Here is a 26,082-nt window from a genome sequence, read left to right as displayed (position 1 = left end):
ACTGGTAGTGCCGAGCCAAAGGCTTAGTAGTATGAGGAGGGCACTGAACCCATCCGTGCTCCAAAGAAGGAGAGGCCTTTCCCTGATCCACACGTGCATTCTCCCTCCTTCTCCCCCAAACCTGCCTCCTCCTCAAGCCCACGCATTATTACATAGAATACAATTAGGCAGCGCTCTCAGGTTACAGAATTGTCAACGATGCTCTCGTTAAAACACCAGCACCGTCAGACAGACAGCATGCTAGCCTGTGAAATGCGATCAGTTCTTTCAGACACGGCCCATGATGAATGTAGCCACACAAGGAGGACTGCAGCTATGCTGCGCCCCGAGCCGAACTGGGAGAATGGCTACCTACCAAAGTGCTGCACACTCTCATTTCACCCTCAGAGGCAGAAAAGAGGACGGCAAAGGACTCATGGGTCTCCCATGCTCTCCGCAAAGGACTCCCATTCCTCCTGCGGACCAAAGGTAGCAACAAAAGCAGCTTTTTATTTGTAGAGCACACAACTTTTGGAAAATACACAGCTAAAACTGTCCCCGCTTTAAGTGCTTTACAGCACTTAAAGCGGGGACAGTTTTAGCTGTGTAATTTGAAAAACTTGCCTCTAAGTGCATAGATGCTGAAGTTCGAATGGGGGAACTCTGTCCACTTGCGTTGAGCATTCTTTCAGTGAGAAAGGATTTGGTTACATTTTGACTCTTTAGCACTGATTCTCATTCTTGTCAATCAACTGTGAAATTTCTGTGTTAATTTCTAGCAGAGGTAATAGAGTTAGTCCAAAATCGTAGGTGTATATAAGTCCAGGTTGACAAGTATGCCCAAAATCCCAGGCACTGAGCTGAAAAGGGGATCACTTCCCAGTGGGCCTCACGTCCCACAGAAACCGCTGCGCAAAAGTCGAGAAACAGATACAGAAAGTGACTGGCCTAAGGCTTGTCACTTGAATGTGAGTGGCTGAATGAATGGCGGATGGTTGGAAATGAAATCCAAATCCCCTGACCTCTAATTTCAGAGGGTGCAGTGCCTCCCCAATGCCCGATTTTAGAGTTAAACGTCTCAGCAAGAGCTTTACTGCACTGAAGTCACCCTGAAAAGACAACAGCTTCCATCCGCACAGTCATTGCCCCCGGGTCTCTAATGAGAGTTTGCCCAGTTAAAGTTGCAACATTGGGTTTCACGTGAGAGATCTTGACTTTCAGCCTGTAACTTTTGAAAAGGGTCCATGTACTTAGGGGTTCCTGCTACAAAGTAAGAGTCAAGGACCCTCTTCCGCAAAGAGGAGCTGGCCTTAGTGGGAAATGGAGAATGAGCTCCTTTAAATCACCGCTCTGTCACCAATCATTAAGAAAACTTTCTAAGAACATACATGTACTGTGTCTCCAGGAGGGCTGGGATTTGTGCAAGCTTCTGAGTAACATGCTACCACAGGAAGGTGGAGGTCCTGCTCAGCCCTAGAGACAGACACACACATACAAACACACACACAGAAACTTTAGACACACAACTGGTAGTGTCGAGCCAAAGGCTTAGTAGTATGAGGAGGGCACTGAACCCATCCGTGCTCCAAAGAAGGAGAGGCCTTTCCCTGATCCACACGTGCATTCTCCCTCCTTCTCCCCCAAACCTGCCTCCTCCTCAAGCCCACGCATTATTACATAGAATACAATTAGGCAGCGCTCTCAGGTTACAGAATTGTCAACGATGCTCTCGTTAAAACACCAGCACAGTCAGACAGACAGCATGCTAGCCTGTGAAATGCGATCAGTTCTTTCAGACACGGCTCATGATGAATGTAGCCACACAAGGAGGACTGCAGCTATGCTGCGCCCCGAGCCGAACTGGGAGAATGGCTACCTACCAAAGTGCTGCACACTCTCATTTCACCCTCAGAGGCAGAAAAGAGGACGGCAAAGGACTCATGGGTCTCCCATGCTCTCCGCAAAGGACTCCCATTCCTCCTGCGGACCAAAGGTAGCAACAAAAGCAGCTTTTTATTTGTAGAGCACACAACTTTTGGAAAATACACAGCTAAAACTGTCCCCGCTTTAAGTGCTTTACAGCACTTAAAGCGGGGACAGTTTTAGCTGTGTAATTTGAAAAACTTGCCTCTAAGTGCATAGATGCTGAAGTTCGAATGGGGGAACTGTGTCCACTTGCGTTGAGCATTCTTTCAGTGAGAAAGGATTTGGTTACATTTTGACTCTTTAGCACTGATTCTCATTCTTGTCAATCAACTGTGAAATTTCTGTGTTAATTTCTAGCAGAGGTAATAGAGTTAGTCCAAAATCGTAGGTGTATATAAGTCCAGGTTGACAAGTATGCCCAAAATCCCAGGCACTGAGCTGAAAAGGGGATCACTTCCCAGTGGGCCTCACGTCCCACAGAAACCGCTGCGCAAAAGTCGAGAAACAGATACAGAAAGTGACTGGCCTAAGGCTTGTCACTTGAATATGAGTGGCTGAATGAGTGGCGGATGGTTGGAAATGAAATCCAAATCCCCTGACCTCTAATTTCAGAGGGTGCAGTGCCTCCCCAACGCCCGATTTTAGAGTTAAACATCTCAGCAAGAGCTTTACTGCACTGAAGTCACCCTGAAAAGACATCAGCTTCCATCCGCACAGTCATTGCCCCCGGGTCTCTAATGAGAGTTTGCCCAGTTAAAGTTGCAACATTGGGTTTAACGTGAGAGATCTTGACTTTCAGCCTGTAACTTTTGAAAAGGGTCCATGTACTTAGGGGTTCCTGCTACAAAGTAAGAGTCAAGGACCCTCTTCCGCAAAGAGGAGCTGGCCTTAGTGGGAAATGGAGAACGAGCTCCTTTAAACCACCGCTCTGTCACCAATCATTAAGAAAACTTTCTAAGAACATACATGTACTCTGTCTCCAGGAGGGCTGGGATTTGTGCAAGGTTCTGAGTAACATGCTACCACAGGAAGGTGGAGGTCCTGCTCAGCCCTAGAGACAGACACACACATACAAACACACACACAGAAACTTTAGACACACAACTGGTAGTGTCGAGCCAAAGACTTAGTAGTATGAGGAGGGCACTGAACCCATCCGTGCTCCAAAGAAGGAGAGGCCTTTCCCTGATCCACACGTGCATTCTCCCTCCTTCTCCCCCAAACCTGCCTCCTCCTGAAACCCACGCATTATTACATAGAATACAATTAGGCAGCGCTCTCAGGTTACAGAATTGTCAACGATGCTCTCGTTAAAACACCAGCACCGTCAGACAGACAGCATGCTAGCCTGTGAAATGCGATCAGTTCTTTCAGACACGGCTCATGATGAATGTAGCCACACAAGGAGGACTGCAGCTATGCTGCGCCCCGAGCCGAACTGGGAGAATGGCTACCTACCAAAGTGCTGCACACTCTCATTTCACCCTCAGAGGCAGAAAAGAGGACGGCAAAGGACTCATGGGTCTCCCATGCTCTCCGCAAAGGACTCCCATTCCTCCTGCGGACCAAAGGTAGCAACAAAAGCAGCTTTTTATTTGTAGAGCACACAACTTTTGGAAAATACACAGCTAAAACTGTCCCCGCTTTAAGTGCTTTACAGCACTTAAAGCGGGGACAGTTTTAGCTGTGTAATTTGAAAAACTTGCCTCTAAGTGCATAGATGCTGAAGTTCGAATGGGGGAACTGTGTCCACTTGCGTTGAGCATTCTTTCAGTGAGAAAGGATTTGGTTACATTTTGACTCTTTAGCACTGATTCTCATTCTTGTCAATCAACTGTGAAATTTCTGTGTTAATTTCTAGCAGAGGTAATAGAGTTAGTCCAAAATCGTAGGTGTATATAAGTCCAGGTTGACAAGTATGCCCAAAATCCCAGGCACTGAGCTGAAAAGGGGATCACTTCCCAGTGGGCCTCAAGTCCCACAGAAACCGCTGCGCAATAGTCGAGAAACAGATACAGAAAGTGACTGGCCTAAGGCTTGTCACTTGAATGTGAGTGGCTGAATGAGTGGCGGATGGTTGGAAACGAAATCCAAATCCCCTGACCTCTAATTTCAGAGGGTGCAGTGCCTCCCCAATGCCCGATTTTAGAGTTAAACGTCTCAGCAAGAGCTTTACTGCACTGAAGTCACCCTGAAAAGACATCAGCTTCCATCCGCACAGTCATTGCCCCCGGGTCTCTAATGAGAGTTTGCCCAGTTAAAGTTGCAACATTGGGTTTAACGTGAGAGATCTTGACTTTCAGCCTGTAACTTTTGAAAAGGGTCCATGTACTTAGGGGTTCCTGCTACAAAGTAAGAGTCAAGGACCCTCTTCCGCAAAGAGGAGCTGGCCTTAGTGGGAAATGGAGAACGAGCTCCTTTAAATCACCGCTCTGTCACCAATCATTAAGAAAACTTTCTAAGAACATACATGTACTGTGTCTCCAGGAGGGCTGGGATTTGTGCAAGGTTCTGAGTAACATGCTACCACAGGGAGGTGGAGGTCCTGCTCAGCCCTAGAGACAGACACACACATACAAACACACACACAGAAACTTTAGACACACAACTGGTAGTGTCGAGCCAAAGGCTTAGTAGTATGAGGAGGGCACTGAACCCATCCGTGCTCCAAAGAAGGTGAGGCCTTTCCCTGATCCACACGTGCATTCTCCCTCCTTCTCCCCCAAACCTGCCTCCTCCTCAAGCCCACACATTATTACATAGAATACAATTAGGCAGCGCTCTCAGGTTACAGAATTGTCAACGATGCTCTCGTTAAAACAACAGCACCGTCAGACAGACAGCATGCTAGCCTGTGAAATGCGATCAGTTCTTTCAGACACGGCTCATGATGAATGTAGCCACACAAGGAGGACTGCAGCTATGCTGCGCCCCGAGCCGAACTGGGAGAATGGCTACCTACCAAAGTGCTGCACACTCTCATTTCACCCTCAGAGGCAGAAAAGAGGACGGCAAAGGACTCATGGGTCTCCCATGCTCTCCGCAAAGGACTCCCATTCCTCCTGCGGACCAAAGGTAGCAACAAAAGCAGCTTTTTCTTTGTAGAGCACACAACTTTTGGAAAATACACAGCTAAAACTGTCCCCGCTTTAAGTGCTGTAAAGCACTTAAAGCGGGGACAGTTTTAGCTGTGTAATTTGAAAAACTTGCCTCTAAGTGCATAGATGCTGAAGTTCGAATGGGGGAACTGTGTCCACTTGCGTTGAGCATTCTTTCAGTGAGAAAGGATTTGGTTACATTTTGACTCTTTAGCACTGATTCTCATTCTTGTCAATCAACTGTGAAATTTCTGTGTTAATTTCTAGCAGAGGTAATAGAGTTAGTCCAAAATCGTATGTGTATATAAGTCCAGGTTGACAAGTATGCCCAAAATCCCAGGCACTGAGCTGAAAAGGGGATCACTTCCCAGTGGGCCTCACGTCCCACAGAAACCGCTGCGCAAAAGTCGAGAAACAGATACAGAAAGTGACTGGCCTAAGGCTTGTCACTTGAATGTGAGTGGCTGAATGAGTGGCGGATGGTTGGAAACGAAATCCAAATCCCCTGACCTCTAATTTCAGAGGGTGCAGTGCCTCCCCAACGCCCGATTTTAGAGTTAAACGTCTCAGCAAGAGCTTTACTGCACTGAAGTCACCCTGAAAAGACATCAGCTTCCATCCGCACAGTCATTGCCCCCGGGTCTCTAATGAGAGTTTGCCCAGTTAAAGTTGCAACATTGGGTTTCACGTGAGAGATCTTGACTTTCAGCCTGTAACTTTTGAAAAGGGTCCATGTACTTAGGGGTTCCTGCTACAAAGTAAGAGTCAAGGACCCTCTTCCGCAAAGAGGAGCTGGCCTTAGTGGGAAATGGAGAACGAGCTCCTTTAAACCACCGCTCTGTCACCAATCATTAAGAAAACTTTCTAAGAACATACATGTACTGTGTCTCCAGGAGGGCTGGGATTTGTGCAAGCTTCTGAGTAACATGCTACCACAGGAAGGTGGAGGTCCTGCTCAGCCCTAGAGACAGACACACACATACAAACACACACACAGAAACTTTAGACACACAACTGGTAGTGTCGAGCCAAAGGCTTAGTAGTATGAGGAGGGCACTGAACCCATCCGTGCTCCAAAGAAGGAGAGGCCTTTCCCTGATCCACACGTGCATTCTCCCTCCTTCTCCCCCAAACCTGCCTCCTCCTCAAGCCCACGCATTATTACATAGAATACAATTAGGCAGCGCTCTCAGGTTACAGAATTGTCAACGATGCTCTCGTTAAAACACCAGCACCGTCAGACAGACAGCATGCTAGCCTGTGAAATGCGATCAGTTCTTTCAGACACGGCTCATGATGAATGTAGCCACACAAGGAGGACTGCAGCTATGCTGCGCCCCGAGCCGAACTGGGAGAATGGCTACCTACCAAAGTGCTGCACACTCTCATTTCACCCTCAGAGGCAGAAAAGAGGACGGCAAAGGACTCATGGGTCTCCCATGCTCTCCGCAAAGGACTCCCATTCCTCCTGCGGACCAAAGGTAGCAACAAAAGCAGCTTTTTATTTGTAGAGCACACAACTTTTGGAAAATACACAGCTAAAACTGTCCCCGCTTTAAGTGCTTTACAGCACTTAAAGCGGGGACAGTTTTAGCTGTGTAATTTGAAAAACTTGCCTCTAAGTGCATAGATGCTGAAGTTCGAATGGGGGAACTGTGTCCACTTGCGTTGAGCATTCTTTCAGTGAGAAAGGATTTGGTTACATTTTGACTCTTTAGCACTGATTCTCATTCTTGTCAATCAACTGTGAAATTTCTGTGTTAATTTCTAGCAGAGGTAATAGAGTTAGTCCAAAATCGTAGGTGTATATAAGTCCAGGTTGACAAGTATGCCCAAAATCCCAGGCACTGAGCTGAAAAGGGGATCACTTCCCAGTGGGCCTCACGTCCCACAGAAACCGCTGCGCAAAAGTCGAGAAACAGATACAGAAAGTGACTGGCCTAAGGCTTGTCACTTGAATATGAGTGGCTGAATGAGTGGCGGATGGTTGGAAATGAAATCCAAATCCCCTGACCTCTAATTTCAGAGGGTGCAGTGCCTCCCCAACGCCCGATTTTAGAGTTAAACGTCTCAGCAAGAGCTTTACTGCACTGAAGTCACCCTGAAAAGACATCAGCTTCCATCCGCACAGTCATTGCCCCCGGGTCTCTAATGAGAGTTTGCCCAGTTAAAGTTGCAACATTGGGTTTAACGTGAGAGATCTTGACTTTCCGCCTGTAACTTTTGAAAAGGGTCCATGTACTTAGGGGTTCCTGCTACAAAGTAAGAGTCAAGGACCCTCTTCCGCAAAGAGGAGCTGGCCTTAGTGGGAAATGGAGAACGAGCTCCTTTAAACCACCGCTCTGTCACCAATCATTAAGAAAACTTTCTAAGAACATACATGTACTGTGTCTCCAGGAGGGCTGGGATTTGTGCAAGGTTCTGAGTAACATGCTACCACAGGAAGGTGGAGGTCCTGCTCAGCCCTAGAGACAGACACACACATACAAACACACACACAGAAACTTTAGACACACAACTGGTAGTGTCGATCCAAAGACTTAGTAGTATGAGGAGGGCACTGAACCCATCCGTGCTCCAAAGAAGGAGAGGCCTTTCCCTGATCCACACGTGCATTCTCCCTCCTTCTCCCCCAAACCTGCCTCCTCCTGAAACCCACGCATTATTACATAGAATACAATTAGGCAGCGCTCTCAGGTTACAGAATTGTCAACGATGCTCTCGTTAAAACACCAGCACCGTCAGACAGACAGCATGCTAGCCTGTGAAATGCGATCAGTTCTTTCAGACACGGCTCATGATGAATGTAGCCACACAAGGAGGACTGCAGCTATGCTGCGCCCCGAGCCGAACTGGGAGAATGGCTACCTACCAAAGTGCTGCACACTCTCATTTCACCCTCAGAGGCAGAAAAGAGGACGGCAAAGGACTCATGGGTCTCCCATGCTCTCCGCAAAGGACTCCCATTCCTCCTGCGGACCAAAGGTAGCAACAAAAGCAGCTTTTTATTTGTAGAGCACACAACTTTTGGAAAATACACAGCTAAAACTGTCCCCGCTTTAAGTGCTTTACAGCACTTAAAGCGGGGACAGTTTTAGCTGTGTAATTTGAAAAACTTGCCTCTAAGTGCATAGATGCTGAAGTTCGAATGGGGGAACTGTGTCCACTTGCGTTGAGCATTCTTTCAGTGAGAAAGGATTTGGTTACATTTTGACTCTTTAGCACTGATTCTCATTCTTGTCAATCAACTGTGAAATTTCTGTGTTAATTTCTAGCAGAGGTAATAGAGTTAGTCCAAAATCGTAGGTGTATATAAGTCCAGGTTGACAAGTATGCCCAAAATCCCAGGCACTGAGCTGAAAAGGGGATCACTTCCCAGTGGGCCTCACGTCCCACAGAAACCGCTGCGCAATAGTCGAGAAACAGATACAGAAAGTGACTGGCCTAAGGCTTGTCACTTGAATGTGAGCGGCTGAATGAGTGGCGGATGGTTGGAAACGAAATCCAAATCCCCTGACCTCTAATTTCAGAGGGTGCAGTGCCTCCCCAATGCCCGATTTTAGAGTTAAACGTCTCAGCAAGAGCTTTACTGCACTGAAGTCACCCTGAAAAGACATCAGCTTCCATCCGCACAGTCATTGCCCCCGGGTCTCTAATGAGAGTTTGCCCAGTTAAAGTTGCAACATTGGGTTTAACGTGAGAGATCTTGACTTTCAGCCTGTAACTTTTGAAAAGGGTCCATGTACTTAGGGGTTCCTGCTACAAAGTAAGAGTCAAGGACCCTCTTCCGCAAAGAGGAGCTGGCCTTAGTGGGAAATGGAGAACGAGCTCCTTTAAATCACCGCTCTGTCACCAATCATTAAGAAAACTTTCTAAGAACATACATGTACTGTGTCTCCAGGAGGGCTGGGATTTGTGCAAGGTTCTGAGTAACATGCTACCACAGGGAGGTGGAGGTCCTGCTCAGCCCTAGAGACAGACACACACATACAAACACACACACAGAAACTTTAGACACACAACTGGTAGTGTCGAGCCAAAGGCTTAGTAGTATGAGGAGGGCACTGAACCCATCCGTGCTCCAAAGAAGGTGAGGCCTTTCCCTGATCCACACGTGCATTCTCCCTCCTTCTCCCCCAAACCTGCCTCCTCCTGAAACCCACGCATTATTACATAGAATACAATTAGGCAGCGCTCTCAGGTTACAGAATTGTCAACGATGCTCTCGTTAAAACACCAGCACCGTCAGACAGACAGCATGCTAGCCTGTGAAATGCGATCAGTTCTTTCAGACACGGCTCATGATGAATGTAGCCACACAAGGAGGACTGCAGCTATGCTGCGCCCCGAGCCGAACTGGGAGAATGGCTACCTACCAAAGTGCTGCACACTCTCATTTCACCCTCAGAGGCAGAAAAGAGGACGGCAAAGGACTCATGGGTCTCCCATGCTCTCCGCAAAGGACTCCCATTCCTCCTGCGGACCAAAGGTAGCAACAAAAGCAGCTTTTTATTTGTAGAGCACACAACTTTTGGAAAATACACAGCTAAAACTGTCCCCGCTTTAAGTGCTTTACAGCACTTAAAGCGGGGACAGTTTTAGCTGTGTAATTTGAAAAACTTGCCTCTAAGTGCATAGATGCTGAAGTTCGAATGGGAGAACTGTGTCCACTTGCGTTGAGCATTCTTTCAGTGAGAAAGGATTTGGTTACATTTTGACTCTTTAGCACTGATTCTCATTCTTGTCAATCAACTGTGAAATTTCTGTGTTAATTTCTAGCAGAGGTAATAGAGTTAGTCCAAAATCGTATGTGTATATAAGTCCAGGTTGACAAGTATGCCCAAAATCCCAGGCACTGAGCTGAAAAGGGGATCACTTCCCAGTGGGCCTCACGTCCCACAGAAACCGCTGCGCAAAAGTCGAGAAACAGATACAGAAAGTGACTGGCCTAAGGCTTGTCACTTGAATGTGAGTGGCTGAATGAGTGGCGGATGGTTGGAAACGAAATCCAAATCCCCTGACCTCTAATTTCAGAGGGTGCAGTGCCTCCCCAACGCCCGATTTTAGAGTTAAACGTCTCAGCAAGAGCTTTACTGCACTGAAGTCACCCTGAAAAGACATCAGCTTCCATCCGCACAGTCATTGCCCCCGGGTCTCTAATGAGAGTTTGCCCAGTTAAAGTTGCAACATTGGGTTTCACGTGAGAGATCTTGACTTTCAGCCTGTAACTTTTGAAAAGGGTCCATGTACTTAGGGGTTCCTGCTACAAAGTAAGAGTCAAGGACCCTCTTCCGCAAAGAGGAGCTGGCCTTAGTGGGAAATGGAGATCGAGCTCCTTTAAACCACCGCTCTGTCACCAATCATTAAGAAAACTTTCTAAGAACATACATGTACTGTGTCTCCAGGAGGGCTGGGATTTGTGCAAGGTTCTGAGTAACATGCTACCACAGGGAGGTGGAGGTCCTGCTCAGCCCTAGAGACAGACACACACATACAAACACACACACAGAAACTTTAGACACACAACTGGTAGTGTCGAGCCAAAGGCTTAGTAGTATGAGGAGGGCACTGAACCCATCCGTGCTCCAAAGAAGGTGAGGCCTTTCCCTGATCCACACGTGCATTCTCCCTCCTTCTCCCCCAAACCTGCCTCCTCCTCAAGCCCACGCATTATTACATAGAATACAATTAGGCAGCGCTCTCAGGTTACAGAATTGTCAACGATGCTCTCGTTAAAACACCAGCACCGTCAGACAGACAGCATGCTAGCCTGTGAAATGCGATCAGTTCTTTCAGACACGGCTCATGATGAATGTAGCCACACAAGGAGGACTGCAGCTATGCTGCGCCCCGAGCCGAACTGGGAGAATGGCTACCTACCAAAGTGCTGCACACTCTCATTTCACCCTCAGAGGCAGAAAAGAGGACGGCAAAGGACTCATGGGTCTCCCATGCTCTCCGCAAAGGACTCCCATTCCTCCTGCGGACCAAAGGTAGCAACAAAAGCAGCTTTTTATTTGTAGAGCACACAACTTTTGGAAAATACACAGCTAAAACTGTCCCCGCTTTAAGTGCTGTAAAGCACTTAAAGCGGGGACAGTTTTAGCTGTGTAATTTGAAAAACTTGCCTCTAAGTGCATAGATGCTGAAGTTCGAATGGGGGAACTGTGTCCACTTGCGTTGAGCATTCTTTCAGTGAGAAAGGATTTGGTTACATTTTGACTCTTTAGCACTGATTCTCATTCTTGTCAATCAACTGTGAAATTTCTGTGTTAATTTCTAGCAGAGGTAATAGAGTTAGTCCAAAATCGTAGGTGTATATAAGTCCAGGTTGACAAGTATGCCCAAAATCCCAGGCACTGAGCTGAAAAGGGGATCACTTCCCAGTGGGCCTCACGTCCCACAGAAACCGCTGCGCAAAAGTCGAGAAACAGATACAGAAAGTGACTGGCCTAAGGCTTGTCACTTGAATGTGAGTGGCTGAATGAGTGGCGGATGGTTGGAAACAAAATCCAAATCCCCTGACCTCTAATTTCAGAGGGTGCAGTGCCTCCCCAACGCCCGATTTTAGAGTTAAACATCTCAGCAAGAGCTTTACTGCACTGAAGTCACCCTGAAAAGACATCAGCTTCCATCCGCACAGTCATTGCCCCCGGGTCTCTAATGAGAGTTTGCCCAGTTAAAGTTGCAACATTGGGTTTAACGTGAGAGATCTTGACTTTCAGCCTGTAACTTTTGAAAAGGGTCCATGTACTTAGGGGTTCCTGCTACAAAGTAAGAGTCAAGGACCCTCTTCCGCAAAGAGGAGCTGGCCTTAGTGGGAAATGGAGAACGAGCTCCTTTAAACCACCGCTCTGTCACCAATCATTAAGAAAACTTTCTAAGAACATACATGTACTCTGTCTCCAGGAGGGCTGGGATTTGTGCAAGGTTCTGAGTAACATGCTACCACAGGGAGGTGGAGGTCCTGCTCAGCCCTAGAGACAGACACACACATACAAACACACACACAGAAACTTTAGACACACAACTGGTAGTGTCGAGCCAAAGACTTAGTAGTATGAGGAGGGCAGTGAACCCATCCGTGCTGCAAAGAAGGAGAGGCCTTTCCCTGATCCACACGTGCATTCTCCCTCCTTCTCCCCCAAACCTGCCTCCTCCTCAAGCCCACGCATTATTACATAGAATACAATTAGGCAGCACTCTCAGGTTACAGAATTGTCAACGATGCTCTCGTTAAAACACCAGCACAGTCAGACAGACAGCATGCTAGCCTGTGAAATGCGATGAGTTCTTTCAGACACGGCTCATGATGAATGTAGCCACACAAGGAGGACTGCAGCTATGCTGCGCCCCGAGCCGAACTGGGAGAATGGCTACCTACCAAAGTGCTGCACACTCTCATTTCACCCTCAGAGGCAGAAAAGAGGACGGCAAAGGACTCATGGGTCTCCCATGCTCTCCGCAAAGGACTCCCATTCCTCCTGCGGACCAAAGGTAGCAACAAAAGCAGCTTTTTATTTGTAGAGCACACAACTTTTGGAAAATACACAGCTAAAACTGTCCCCGCTTTAAGTGCTTTACAGCACTTAAAGCGGGGACAGTTTTAGCTGTGTAATTTGAAAAACTTGCCTCTAAGTGCATAGATGCTGAAGTTCGAATGGGGGAACTGTGTCCACTTGCGTTGAGAATTCTTTCAGTGAGAAAGGATTTGGTTACATTTTGACTCTTTAGCACTGATTCTCATTCTTGTCAATCAACTGTGAAATTTCTGTGTTAATTTCTAGCAGAGGTAATAGAGTTAGTCCAAAATCGTAGGTGTATTTAAGTCCAGGTTGACAAGTATGCCCAAAATCCCAGGCACTGAGCTGAAAAGGGGATCACTTCCCAGTGGGCCTCACGTCCCACAGAAACCGCTGCGCAATAGTCGAGAAACAGATACAGAAAGTGACTGGCCTAAGGCTTGTCACTTGAATGTGAGTGGCTGAATGAGTGGCGGATGGTTGGAAACGAAATCCAAATCCCCTGACCTCTAATTTCAGAGGGTGCAGTGCCTCCCCAATGCCCGATTTTAGAGTTAAACGTCTCAGCAAGAGCTTTACTGCACTGAAGTCACCCTGAAAAGACATCAGCTTCCATCCGCACAGTCATTGCCCCCGGGTCTCTAATGAGAGTTTGCCCAGTTAAAGTTGCAACATTGGGTTTAACGTGAGAGATCTTGACTTTCAGCCTGTAACTTTTGAAAAGGGTCCATGTACTTAGGGGTTCCTGCTACAAAGTAAGAGTCAAGGACCCTCTTCCGCAAAGAGGAGCTGGCCTTAGTGGGAAATGGAGAACGAGCTCCTTTAAATCACCGCTCTGTCACCAATCATTAAGAAAACTTTCTAAGAACATACATGTACTGTGTCTCCAGGAGGGCTGGGATTTGTGCAAGGTTCTGAGTAACATGCTACCACAGCGAGGTGGAGGTCCTGCTCAGCCCTAGAGACAGACACACACATACAAACACACACACAGAAACTTTAGACACACAACTGGTAGTGTCGAGCCAAAGGCTTAGTAGTATGAGGAGGGCACTGAACCCATCCGTGCTCCAAAGAAGGTGAGGCCTTTCCCTGATCCACACGTGCATTCTCCCTCCTTCTCCCCCAAACCTGCCTCCTCCTCAAGCCCACACATTATTACATAGAATACAATTAGGCAGCGTTCTCAGGTTACAGAATTGTCAACGATGCTCTCGTTAAAACAACAGCACCGTCAGACAGACAGCATGCTAGCCTGTGAAATGCGATCTGTTCTTTCAGACACGGCTCATGATGAATGTAGCCACACAAGGAGGACTGCAGCTATGCTGCGCCCCGAGCCGAACTGGGAGAATGGCTACCTACCAAAGTGCTGCACACTCTCATTTCACCCTCAGAGGCAGAAAAGAGGACGGCAAAGGACTCATGGGTCTCCCATGCTCTCCGCAAAGGACTCCCATTCCTCCTGCGGACCAAAGGTAGCAACAAAAGCAGCTTTTTATTTGTAGAGCACACAACTTTTGGAAAATACACAGCTAAAACTGTCCCCGCTTTAAGTGCTTTACAGCACTTAAAGCGGGGACAGTTTTAGCTGTGTAATTTGAAAAACTTGCCTCTAAGTGCATAGATGCTGAAGTTCGAATGGGGGAACTGTGTCCACTTGCGTTGAGCATTCTTTCAGTGAGAAAGGATTTGGTTACATTTTGACTCTTTAGCACTGATTCTCATTCTTGTCAATCAACTGTGAAATTTCTGTGTTAATTTCTAGCAGAGGTAATAGAGTTAGTCCAAAATCGTATGTGTATATAAGTCCAGGTTGACAAGTATGCCCAAAATCCCAGGCACTGAGCTGAAAAGGGGATCACTTCCCAGTGGGCCTCACGTCCCACAGAAACCGCTGCGCAAAAGTCGAGAAACAGATACAGAAAGTGACTGGCCTAAGGCTTGTCACTTGAATGTGAGTGGCTGAATGAGTGGCGGATGGTTGGAAACGAAATCCAAATCCCCTGACCTCTAATTTCAGAGGGTGCAGTGCCTCCCCAACGCCCGATTTTAGAGTTAAACGTCTCAGCAAGAGCTTTACTGCACTGAAGTCACCCTGAAAAGACATCAGCTTCCATCCGCACAGTCATTGCCCCCGGGTCTCTAATGAGAGTTTGCCCAGTTAAAGTTGCAACATTGGGTTTCACGTGAGAGATCTTGACTTTCAGCCTGTAACTTTTGAAAAGGGTCCATGTACTTAGGGGTTCCTGCTACAAAGTAAGAGTCAAGGACCCTCTTCCGCAAAGAGGAGCTGGCCTTAGTGGGAAATGGAGAACGAGCTCCTTTAAACCACCGCTCTGTCACCAATCATTAAGAAAACTTTCTAAGAACATACATGTACTGTGTCTCCAGGAGGGCTGGGATTTGTGCAAGGTTCTGAGTAACATGCTACCACAGGGAGGTGGAGGTCCTGCTCAGCCCTAGAGACAGACACACACATACAAACACACACACAGAAACTTTAGACACACAACTGGTAGTGTCGAGCCAAAGGCTTAGTAGTATGAGGAGGGCACTGAACCCATCCGTGCTCCAAAGAAGGAGAGGCCTTTCCCTGATCCACACGTGCATTCTCCCTCCTTCTCCCCCAAACCTGCCTCCTCCTCAAGCCCACGCATTATTACATAGAATACAATTAGGCAGCGCTCTCAGGTTACAGAATTGTCAACGATGCTCTCGTTAAAACACCAGCACCGTCAGACAGACAGCATGCTAGCCTGTGAAATGCGATCAGTTCTTTCAGACACGGCTCATGATGAATGTAGCCACACAAGGAGGACTGCAGCTATGCTGCGCCCCGAGCCGAACTGGGAGAATGGCTACCTACCAAAGTGCTGCACACTCTCATTTCACCCTCAGAGGCAGAAAAGAGGACGGCAAAGGACTCATGGGTCTCCCATGCTCTCCGCAAAGGACTCCCATTCCTCCTGCGGACCAAAGGTAGCAACAAAAGCAGCTTTTTATTTGTAGAGCACACAACTTTTGGAAAATACACAGCTAAAACTGTCCCCGCTTTAAGTGCTTTACGGCACTTAAAGCGGGGACAGTTTTAGCTGTGTAATTTGAAAAACTTGCCTCTAAGTGCATAGATGCTGAAGTTCGAATGGGGGAACTGTGTCCACTTGCGTTGAGCATTCTTTCAGTGAGAAAGGATTTGGTTACATTTTGACTCTTTAGCACTGATTCTCATTCTTGTCAATCAACTGTGAAATTTCTGTGTTAATTTCTAGCAGAGGTAATAGAGTTAGTCCAAAATCGTAGGTGTATATAAGTCCAGGTTGACAAGTATGCCCAAAATCCCAGGCACTGAGCTGAAAAGGGGATCACTTCCCAGTGGGCCTCACGTCCCACAGAAACCGCTGCGCAATAGTCGAGAAACAGATACAGAAAGTGACTGGCCTAAGGCTTGTCACTTGAATGTGAGTGGCTGAATGAGTGGCGGATGGTTGGAAACGAAATCCAAATCCCCTGACCTCTAATTTCAGAGGGTGCAGTGCCTCCCCAATGCCCGATTTTAGAGTTAAACGTCTCAGCAAGAGCTTTACTGCACTGAAGTCACCCTGAAAAGACATCAGCTTCCATCCGCACAGTCATTGCCCCCGGGTCTCTAATGAGAGTTTGCCCAGTTAAAGTTGCAACATTGGGTTTAACGTGAGAGATCTTGACTTTCAGCCTGTAACTTTTGAAAAGGGTCCATGTACTTAGGGGTTCCTGCTACAAAGTAAGAGTCAAGGACCCTCTTCCGCAAAGAGGAGCTGGCCTTAGTGGGAAATGGAGAACGAGCTCCTTTAAATCACCGCTCTGTCACCAATCATTAAGAAAACTTTCTAAGAACATACATGTACTGTGTCTCCAGGAGGGCTGGGATTTGTGCAAGGTTCTGAGTAACATGCTACCACAGGGAGGTGGAGGTCCTGCTCAGCCCTAGAGACAGACACACACATACAAACACACACACAGAAACTTTAGACACACAACTGGTAGTGTCGAGCCAAAGGCTTAGTAGTATGAGGAGGGCACTGAACCCATCCGTGCTCCAAAGAAGGTGAGGCCTTTCCCTGATCCACACGTGCATTCTCCCTCCTTCTCCCCCAAACCTGCCTCCTCCTCAAGCCCACACATTATTACATAGAATACAATTAGGCAGCGCTCTCAGGTTACAGAATTGTCAACGTTGCTCTCGTTAAAACAACAGCACCGTCAGACAGACAGCATGCTAGCCTGTGAAATGCGATCTGTTCTTTCAGACACGGCTCATGATGAATGTAGCCACACAAGGAGGACTGCAGCTATGCTGCGCCCCGAGCCGAACTGGGAGAATGGCTACCTACCAAAGTGCTGCACACTCTCATTTCACCCTCAGAGGCAGAAAAGAGGACGGCAAAGGACTCATGGGTCTCCCATGCTCTCCGCAAAGGACTCCCATTCCTCCTGCGGACCAAAGGTAGCAACAAAAGCAGCTTTTTATTTGTAGAGCACACAACTTTTGGAAAATACACAGCTAAAACTGTCCCCGCTTTAAGTGCTTTACAGCACTTAAAGCGGGGACAGTTTTAGCTGTGTAATTTGAAAAACTTGCCTCTAAGTGCATAGATGCTGAAGTTCGAATGGGGGAACTGTGTCCACTTGCGTTGAGCATTCTTTCAGTGAGAAAGGATTTGGTTACATTTTGACTCTTTAGCACTGATTCTCATTCTTGTCAATCAACTGTGAAATTTCTGTGTTAATTTCTAGCAGAGGTAATAGAGTTAGTCCAAAATCGTATGTGTATATAAGTCCAGGTTGACAAGTATGCCCAAAATCCCAGGCACTGAGCTGAAAAGGGGATCACTTCCCAGTGGGCCTCACGTCCCACAGAAAACGCTGCGCAAAAGTCGAGAAACAGATACAGAAAGTGACTGGCCTAAGGCTTGTCACTTGAATGTGAGTGGCTGAATGAGTGGCGGATGGTTGGAAACGAAATCCAAATCCCCTGACCTCTAATTTCAGAGGGTGCAGTGCCTCCCCAACGCCCGATTTTAGAGTTAAACGTCTCAGCAAGAGCTTTACTGCACTGAAGTCACCCTGAAAAGACATCAGCTTCCATCCGCACAGTCATTGCCCCCGGGTCTCTAATGAGAGTTTGCCCAGTTAAAGTTGCAACATTGGGTTTCACGTGAGAGATCTTGACTTTCAGCCTGTAACTTTTGAAAAGGGTCCATGTACTTAGGGGTTCCTGCTACAAAGTAAGAGTCAAGGACCCTCTTCCGCAAAGAGGAGCTGGCCTTAGTGGGAAATGGAGAACGAGCTCCTTTAAACCACCGCTCTGTCACCAATCATTAAGAAAACTTTCTAAGAACATACATGTACTGTGTCTCCAGGAGGGCTGGGATTTGTGCAAGGTTCTGAGTAACATGCTACCACAGGGAGGTGGAGGTCCTGCTCAGCCCTAGAGACAGACACACACATACAAACACACACACAGAAACTTTAGACACACAACTGGTAGTGTCGAGCCAAAGTCTTAGTAGTATGAGGAGGGCACTGAACCCATCCGTGCTCCAAAGAAGGAGAGGCCTTTCCCTGATCCACACGTGCATTCTCCCTCCTTCTCCCCCAAACCTGCCTCCTCCTCAAGCCCACGCATTATTACATAGAATACAATTAGGCAGCGCTCTCAGGTTACAGAATTGTCAACGATGCTCTCGTTAAAACACCAGCACCGTCAGACAGACAGCATGCTAGCCTGTGAAATGCGATCAGTTCTTTCAGACACGGCTCATGATGAATGTAGCCACACAAGGAGGACTGCAGCTATGCTGCGCCCCGAGCCGAACTGGGAGAATGGCTACCTACCAAAGTGCTGCACACTCTCATTTCACCCTCAGAGGCAGAAAAGAGGACGGCAAAGGACTCATGGGTCTCCCATGCTCTCCGCAAAGGACTCCCATTCCTCCTGCGGACCAAAGGTAGCAACAAAAGCAGTTTTTTATTTGTAGAGCACACAACTTTTGGAAAATACACAGCTAAAACTGTCCCCGCTTTAAGTGCTTTACGGCACTTAAAGCGGGGACAGTTTTAGCTGTGTAATTTGAAAAACTTGCCTCTAAGTGCATAGATGCTGAAGTTCGAATGGGGGAACTGTGTCCACTTGCGTTGAGCATTCTTTCAGTGAGAAAGGATTTGGTTACATTTTGACTCTTTAGCACTGATTCTCATTCTTGTCAATCAACTGTGAAATTTCTGTGTTAATTTCTAGCAGAGGTAATAGAGTTAGTCCAAAATCGTAGGTGTATATAAGTCCAGGTTGACAAGTATGCCCAAAATCCCAGGCACTGAGCTGAAAAGGGGATCACTTCCCAGTGGGCCTCACGTCCCACAGAAACCGCTGCGCAAAAGTCGAGAAACAGATACAGAAACTGACTGGCCTAAGGCTTGTCACTTGAATGTGAGTGGCTGAATGAGTGGCGGATGGTTGGAAACGAAATCCAAATCCCCTGACCTCTAATTTCAGAGGGTGCAGTGCCTCCCCAACGCCCGATTTTAGAGTTAAACGTCTCAGCAAGAGCTTTACTGCACTGAAGTCACGCCTCCCCAACGCCCGATTTTAGAGTTAAACGTCTCAGCAAGAGCTTTACTGCACTGAAGTCACCCTGAAAAGACATCAGCTTCCATCCGCACAGTCATTGCCCCCGGGTCTCTAATGAGAGTTTGCCCAGTTAAACTTTTTAAGGTTTTACAAGGAGGGCTTAATTAAAAGCGGGGACAGTTTTAGCTGTGTAATTTGAAAAACTTGCCTCTAAGTGCATAGATGCTGAAGTTCGAATGGGGGAACTGTGTCCACTTGCGTTGAGCATTCTTTCAGTGAGAAAGGATTTGGTTACATTTTGACTCTTTAGCACTGATTCTCATTCTTGTCAATCAACTGTGAAATTTCTGTGTTAATTTCTAGCAGAGGTAATAGAGTTAGTCCAAAATCGTAGGTGTATATAAGTCCAGGTTGACAAGTATGCCCAAAATCCCAGGCACTGAGCTGAAAAGGGGATCACTTCCCAGTGGGCCTCACGTCCCACAGAAACCGCTGCGCAAAAGTCGAGAAACAGATACAGAAAGTGACTGGCCTAAGGCTTGTCACTTGAATGTGAGTGGCTGAATGAGTGGCGGATGGTTGGAAATGAAATCCAAATCCCCTGACCTCTAATTTCAGAGGGTGCAGTGCCTCCCCAACGCCCGATTTTAGAGTTAAACGTCTCAGCAAGAGCTTTACTGCACTGAAGTCACCCGGAAAAGACATCAGCTTCCATCCGCACAGTCATTGCCCCCGGGTCTCTAATGAGAGTTTGCCCAGTTAAAGTTGCAACATTGGGTTTAACGTGAGAGATCTTGACTTTCAGCCTGTAACTTTTGAAAAGGGTCCATGTACTTAGGGGTTCCTGCTACAAAGTAAGAGTCAAGGACCCTCTTCCGCAAAGAGGAGCTGGCCTTAGTGGGAAATGGAGAACGAGCTCCTTTAAACCACCGCTCTGTCACCAATCATTAAGAAAACTTTCTAAGAACATACAAGTACTGTGTCTCCAGGAGGGTTGGGATTTGTGCAAGCTTCTGAGTAACATGCTACCACAGGAAGGTGGAGGTCCTGCTCAGCCCTAGAGACAGACACACACATACAAACACACACACAGAAACTTTAGACACACAACTGGTAGTGTCGAGCCAAAGACTTAGTAGCATGAGGAGGGCACTGAACCCATCCGTGCTCCAAAGAAGGAGAGGCCTTTCCCTGATCCACACGTGCATTCTCCCTCCTTCTCCCCCAAACCTGCCTCCTCCTCAAGCCCACGCATTATTACATAGAATACAATTAGGCAGCGCTCTCAGGTTACAGAATTGTCAACGATGCTCTCGTTAAAACACCAGCACAGTCAGACAGACAGCATGCTAGCCTATGAAATGCGATCAGTTCTTTCAGACACGGCTCATGATGAATGTAGCCACACAAGGAGGACTGCAGCTATGCTGCGCCCCGAGCCGAACTGGGAGAATGGCTACCTACCAAAGTGCTGCACACTCTCATTTCACCCTCAGAGGCAGAAAAGAGGACGGCAAAGGACTCATGGGTCTCCCATGCTCTCCGCAAAGGACTCCCATTCCTCCTGCGGACCAAAGGTAGCAACAAAAGCAGCTTTTTCTTTGTAGAGCACACAACTTTTGGAAAATACACAGCTAAAACTGTCCCCGCTTTAAGTGCTTTACAGCACTTAAAGCGGGGACAGTTTTAGCTGTGTAATTTGAAAAACTTGCCTCTAAGTGCATAGATGCTGAAGTTCGAATGGGGGAACTGTGTCCACTTGCGTTGAGCATTCTTTCAGTGAGAAAGGATTTGGTTACATTTTGACTCTTTAGCACTGATTCTCATTCTTGTCAATCAACTGTGAAATTTCTGTGTTAATTTCTAGCAGAGGTAATAGAGTTAGTCCAAAATCGTAGGTGTATATAAGTCCAGGTTGACAAGTATGCCCAAAATCCCAGGCACTGAGCTGAAAAGGGGATCACTTCCCAGTGGGCCTCACGTCCCACAGAAACCGCTGCGCAAAAGTCGAGAAACAGATACAGAAAGTGACTGGCCTAAGGCTTGTCACTTGAATGTGAGTGGCTGAATGAGTGGCGGATGGTTGGAAATGAAATCCAAATCCCCTGACCTCTAATTTCAGAGGGTGCAGTGCCTCCCCAATGCCCGATTTTAGAGTTAAACGTCTCAGCAAGAGCTTTACTGCACTGAAGTCACCCTGAAAAGACATCAGCTTCCATCCGCACAGTCATTGCCCCCGGGTCTCTAATGAGAGTTTGCCCAGTTAAAGTTGCAACATTGGGTTTAACGTGAGAGATCTTGACTTTCAGCCTGTAACTTTTGAAAAGGGTCCATGTACTTAGGGGTTCCTGCTACAAAGTAAGAGTCAAGGACCCTCTTCCGCAAAGAGGAGCTGGCCTTAGTGGGAAATGGAGAACGAGCTCCTTTAAACCACCGCTCTGTCACCAATCATTAAGAAAACTTTCTAAGAACATACATGTACTGTGTCTCCAGGAGGGCTGGGATTTGTGCAAGGTTCTGAGTAACATGCTACCACAGGAAGGTGGAGGTCCTGCTCAGCCCTAGAGACAGACACACACATACAAACACACACACAGAAACTTTAGACACACAACTGGTAGGGTCGAGCCAAAGACTTAGTAGTATGAGGAGGGCACTGAACCCATCCGTGCTCCAAAGAAGGAGAGGCCTTTCCCTGATCCACACGTGCATTCTCCCTCCTTCTCCCCCAAACCAGCCTCCTCCTCAAGCCAACGCATTATTGCATAGAATACAATTAGGCAGCGCTCTCAGGTTACAGAATTGTCAACCATGCTCTCGTTAAAACACCAGCACAGTCAGACAGACAGCATGCTAGCCTGTGAAATGCGATCAGTTCTTTCAGACACGGCTCATGATGAATGTAGCCACACAAGGAGGACTGCAGCTATGCTGCGCCCCGAGCCGAACTGGGAGAATGGCTACCTACCAAAGTGCTGCACACTCTCATTTCACCCTCAGAGGCAGAAGAGAGGACGGCAAAGGACTCATGGGTCTCCCATGCTCTCCGCAAAGGACTCCCATTCCTCCTGCGGACCAAAGGTAGCAACAAAAGCAGCTTTTTATTTGTAGAGCACACAACTTTTGGAAAATACACAGCTAAAACTGTCCCCGCTTTAAGTGCTTTACAGCACTTAAAGCGGGGACAGTTTTAGCTGTGTAATTTGAAAAACTTGCCTCTAAGTGCATAGATGCTGAAGTTCGAATGGGGGAACTGTGTCCACTTGCGTTGAGCATTCTTTCAGTGAGAAAGGATTTGGTTACATTTTGACTCTTTAGCACTGATTCTCATTCTTGTCAATCAACTGTGAAATTTCTGTGTTAATTTCTAGCAGAGGTAATAGAGTTAGTCCAAAATCGTAGGTGTATATAAGTCCAGGTTGACAAGTATGCCCAAAATCCCAGGCACTGAGCTGAAAAGGGGATCACTTCCCAGTGGGCCTCACGTCCCACAGAAACCGCTGCGCAAAAGTCGAGAAACAGATACAGAAAGTGACTGGCCTAAGGCTTGTCACTTGAATGTGAGTGGCTGAATGAGTGGCGGATGGTTGGAAATGAAATCCAAATCCCCTGACCTCTAATTTCAGAGGGTGCAGTGCCTCCCCAATGCCCGATTTTAGAGTTAAACGTCTCAGCAAGAGCTTTACTGCACTGAAGTCACCCTGAAAAGACATCAGCTTCCATCCGCACAGTCATTGCCCCCGGGTCTCTAATGAGAGTTTGCCCAGTTAAAGTTGCAACATTGGGTTTAACGTGAGAGATCTTGACTTTCAGCCTGTAACTTTTGAAAAGGGTCCATGTACTTAGGGGTTCCTGCTACAAAGTAAGAGTCAAGGACCCTCTTCCGCAAAGAGGAGCTGGCCTTAGTGGGAAATGGAGAACGAGCTCCTTTAAACCACCGCTCTGTCACCAATCATTAAGAAAACTTTCTAAGAACATACATGTACTGTGTCTCCAGGAGGGCTGGGATTTGTGCAAGCTTCTGAGTAACATGCTACCACAGGAAGGTGGAGGTCCTGCTCAGCCCTAGAGACAGACACACACATACAAACACACACGCAGAAACTTTAGACACACAACTGGTAGTGTCGAGCCAAAGACATAGTAGTATGAGGAGGGCACTGAACCCATCCGTGCTCCAAAGAAGGAGAGGCCTTTCCCTGATCCACACGTGCATTCTCCCTCCTTCTCCCCCAAACCTGCCTCCTCCTCAAGCCCACGCATTATTACATAGAATACAATTAGGCAGCGCTCTCAGGTTACAGAAATGTCAACGATGCTCTCGTTAAAACACCAGCACCGTCAGACAGACAGCATGCTAGCCTGTGAAATGCGGTCAGTTCTTTCAGACACGGCTCATGATGAATGTAGCCACACAAGGAGGACTGCAGCTATGCTGCGCCCCGAGCCGAACTGGGAGAATGGCTACCTACCAAAGTGCTGCACACTCTCATTTCACCCTCAGAGGCAGTAAAGAGGACGGCACAGGACTCATGGGTCTCCCATGCTCTCCGCAAAGGACTCCCATTCCTCCTGCGGACCAAAGGTAGCAACAAAAGCAGCTTTTTATTTGTAGAGCACACAACTTTTGGAAAATACACAGCTAAAACTGTCCCCGCTTTAAGTGCTTTACAGCACTTAAAGCGGGGACAGTTTTAGCTGTGTAATTTGAAAAACTTGCCTCTAAGTGCATAGATGCTGAAGTTCGAATGGGGGAACTGTGTCCACTTGCGTTGAGCATTCTTTCAGTGAGAAAGGATTTGGTTACATTTTGACTCTTTAGCACTGATTCTCATTCTTGTCAATCAACTGTGAAATTTCTGTGTTAATTTCTAGCAGAGGTAATAGAGTTAGTCCAAAATCGTAGGTGTATATAAGTCCAGGTTGACAAGTATGCCCAAAATCCCAGGCACTGAGCTGAAAAGGGGATCACTTCCCAGTGGGCCTCACGTCCCACAGAAACCGCTGCGCAAAAGTCGAGAAACAGATACAGAAAGTGACTGGCCTAAGGCTTGTCACTTGAATGTGAGTGGCTGAATGAGTGGCGGATGTTTGGAAATGAAATCCAAATCCCCTGACCTCTAATTTCAGAGGGTGCAGTGCCTCCCCAATGCCCGATTTTAGAGTTAAACGTCTCAGCAAGAGCTTTACTGCACTGAAGTCACCCTGAAAAGACATCAGCTTCCATCCGCACAGTCATTGCCCCCGGGTCTCTAATGAGAGTTTGCCCAGTTAAAGTTGCAACATTGGGTTTAACGTGAGAGATCTTGACTTTCAGCCTGTAACTTTAGAAAAGGGTCCATGTACTTAGGGGTTCCTGCTACAAAGTAAGAGTCAAGGACCCTCTTCCGCAAAGAGGAGCTGGCCTTAGTGGGAAATGGAGAACGAGCTCCTTTAAATCACCGCTCTGTCACCAATCATTAAGAAAACTTTCTAAGAACATACATGTACTGTGTCTCCAGGAGGGCTGGGATTTGTGCAAGCTTCTGAGTAACATGCTACCACAGGAAGGTGGAGGTCCTGCTCAGCCCTAGAGACAGACACACACATACAAACACACACACAGAAACTTTAGACACACAACTGGTAGTGTCGAGCCAAAGGCTTAGTAGCATGAGGAGGGCACTGAACCCATCCGTGCTCCAAAGAAGGAGAGGCCTTTCCCTGATCCACACGTGCATTCTCCCTCCTTCTCCCCCAAACCTGCCTCCTCCTCAAGCCCACGCATTATTACATAGAATACAATTAGGCAGCGCTCTCAGGTTACAGAAATGTCAACGATGCTATCGTTAAAACACCAGCACAGTCAGACAGACAGCATGCTAGCCTGTGAAATGCGATCAGTTCTTCCAGACACGGCTCATGATGAATGTAGCCACACAAGGAGGACTGCAGCTATGCTGCGCCCCGAGCCGAACTGGGAGAATGGCTACCTACCAAAGTGCTGCACACTCTCATTTCACCCTCAGAGGCAGAAAAGAGGACGGCAAAGGACTCATGGGTCTCCCATGCTCTCCGCAAAGGACTCCCATTCCTCCTGCGGACCAAAGGTAGCAACAAAAGCAGCTTTTTATTTGTAGAGCACACAACTTTTGGAAAATACAGAGCTAAAACTGTCCCCGCTTTAAGTGCTTTACAGCACTTAAAGCGGGGGACAGTTTTAGCTGTGTAATTTGAAAAACTTGCCTCTATGTGCATAGATGCTGAAGTTCGAATGGGGGAACTGTGTCCACTTGCGTTGAGCATTCTTTCAGTGAGAAAGGATTTGGTTACATTTTGACTCTTTAGCACTGATTCTCATTCTTGTCAATCAACTGTGAAATTTCTGTGTTAATTTCTAGCAGAGGTAATAGAGTTAGTCCAAAATCGTAGGTGTATATAAGTCCAGGTTGACAAGTATGCCCAAAATCCCAGGCACTGAGCTGAAAAGGGGATCACTTCCCAGTGGGCCTCACGTCCCACAGAAACCGCTGCGCAAAAGTCGAGAAACAGATAGAGAAAGTGACTGGCCTAAGGCTTGTCACTTGAATATGAGTGGCTGAATGAGTGGCGGATGGTTGGAAATGAAATCCAAATCCCCTGACCTCTAATTTCAGAGGGTGCAGTGCCTCCCCAACGCCCGATTTTAGAGTTAAACGTCTCAGCAAGAGCTTTACTGCACTGAAGTCACCCTGAAAAGACATCAGCTTCCATCCGCACAGTCATTGCCCCCGGGTCTCTAATGAGAGTTTGCCCAGTTAAAGTTGCAACATTGGGTTTAACGTGAGAGATCTTGACTTTCAGCCTGTAACTTTTGAAAAGGGTCCATGTACTTAGGGGTTCCTGCTACAAAGTAAGAGTCAAGGACCCTCTTCCGCAAAGAGGAGCTGGCCTTAGTGGGAAATGGAGAACGAGCTCCTTTAAACCA

Source organism: Aotus nancymaae, unplaced genomic scaffold (genome assembly GCF_030222135.1).
Source record: "Aotus nancymaae isolate 86718 unplaced genomic scaffold, 86718_ANA_hifiasm-v0.15.2.pri h1tg000002l, whole genome shotgun sequence".
Taxonomy (NCBI): Eukaryota; Metazoa; Chordata; class Mammalia; order Primates; family Aotidae; genus Aotus; species Aotus nancymaae.
This window is presented reverse-complemented; position numbering follows the sequence as displayed.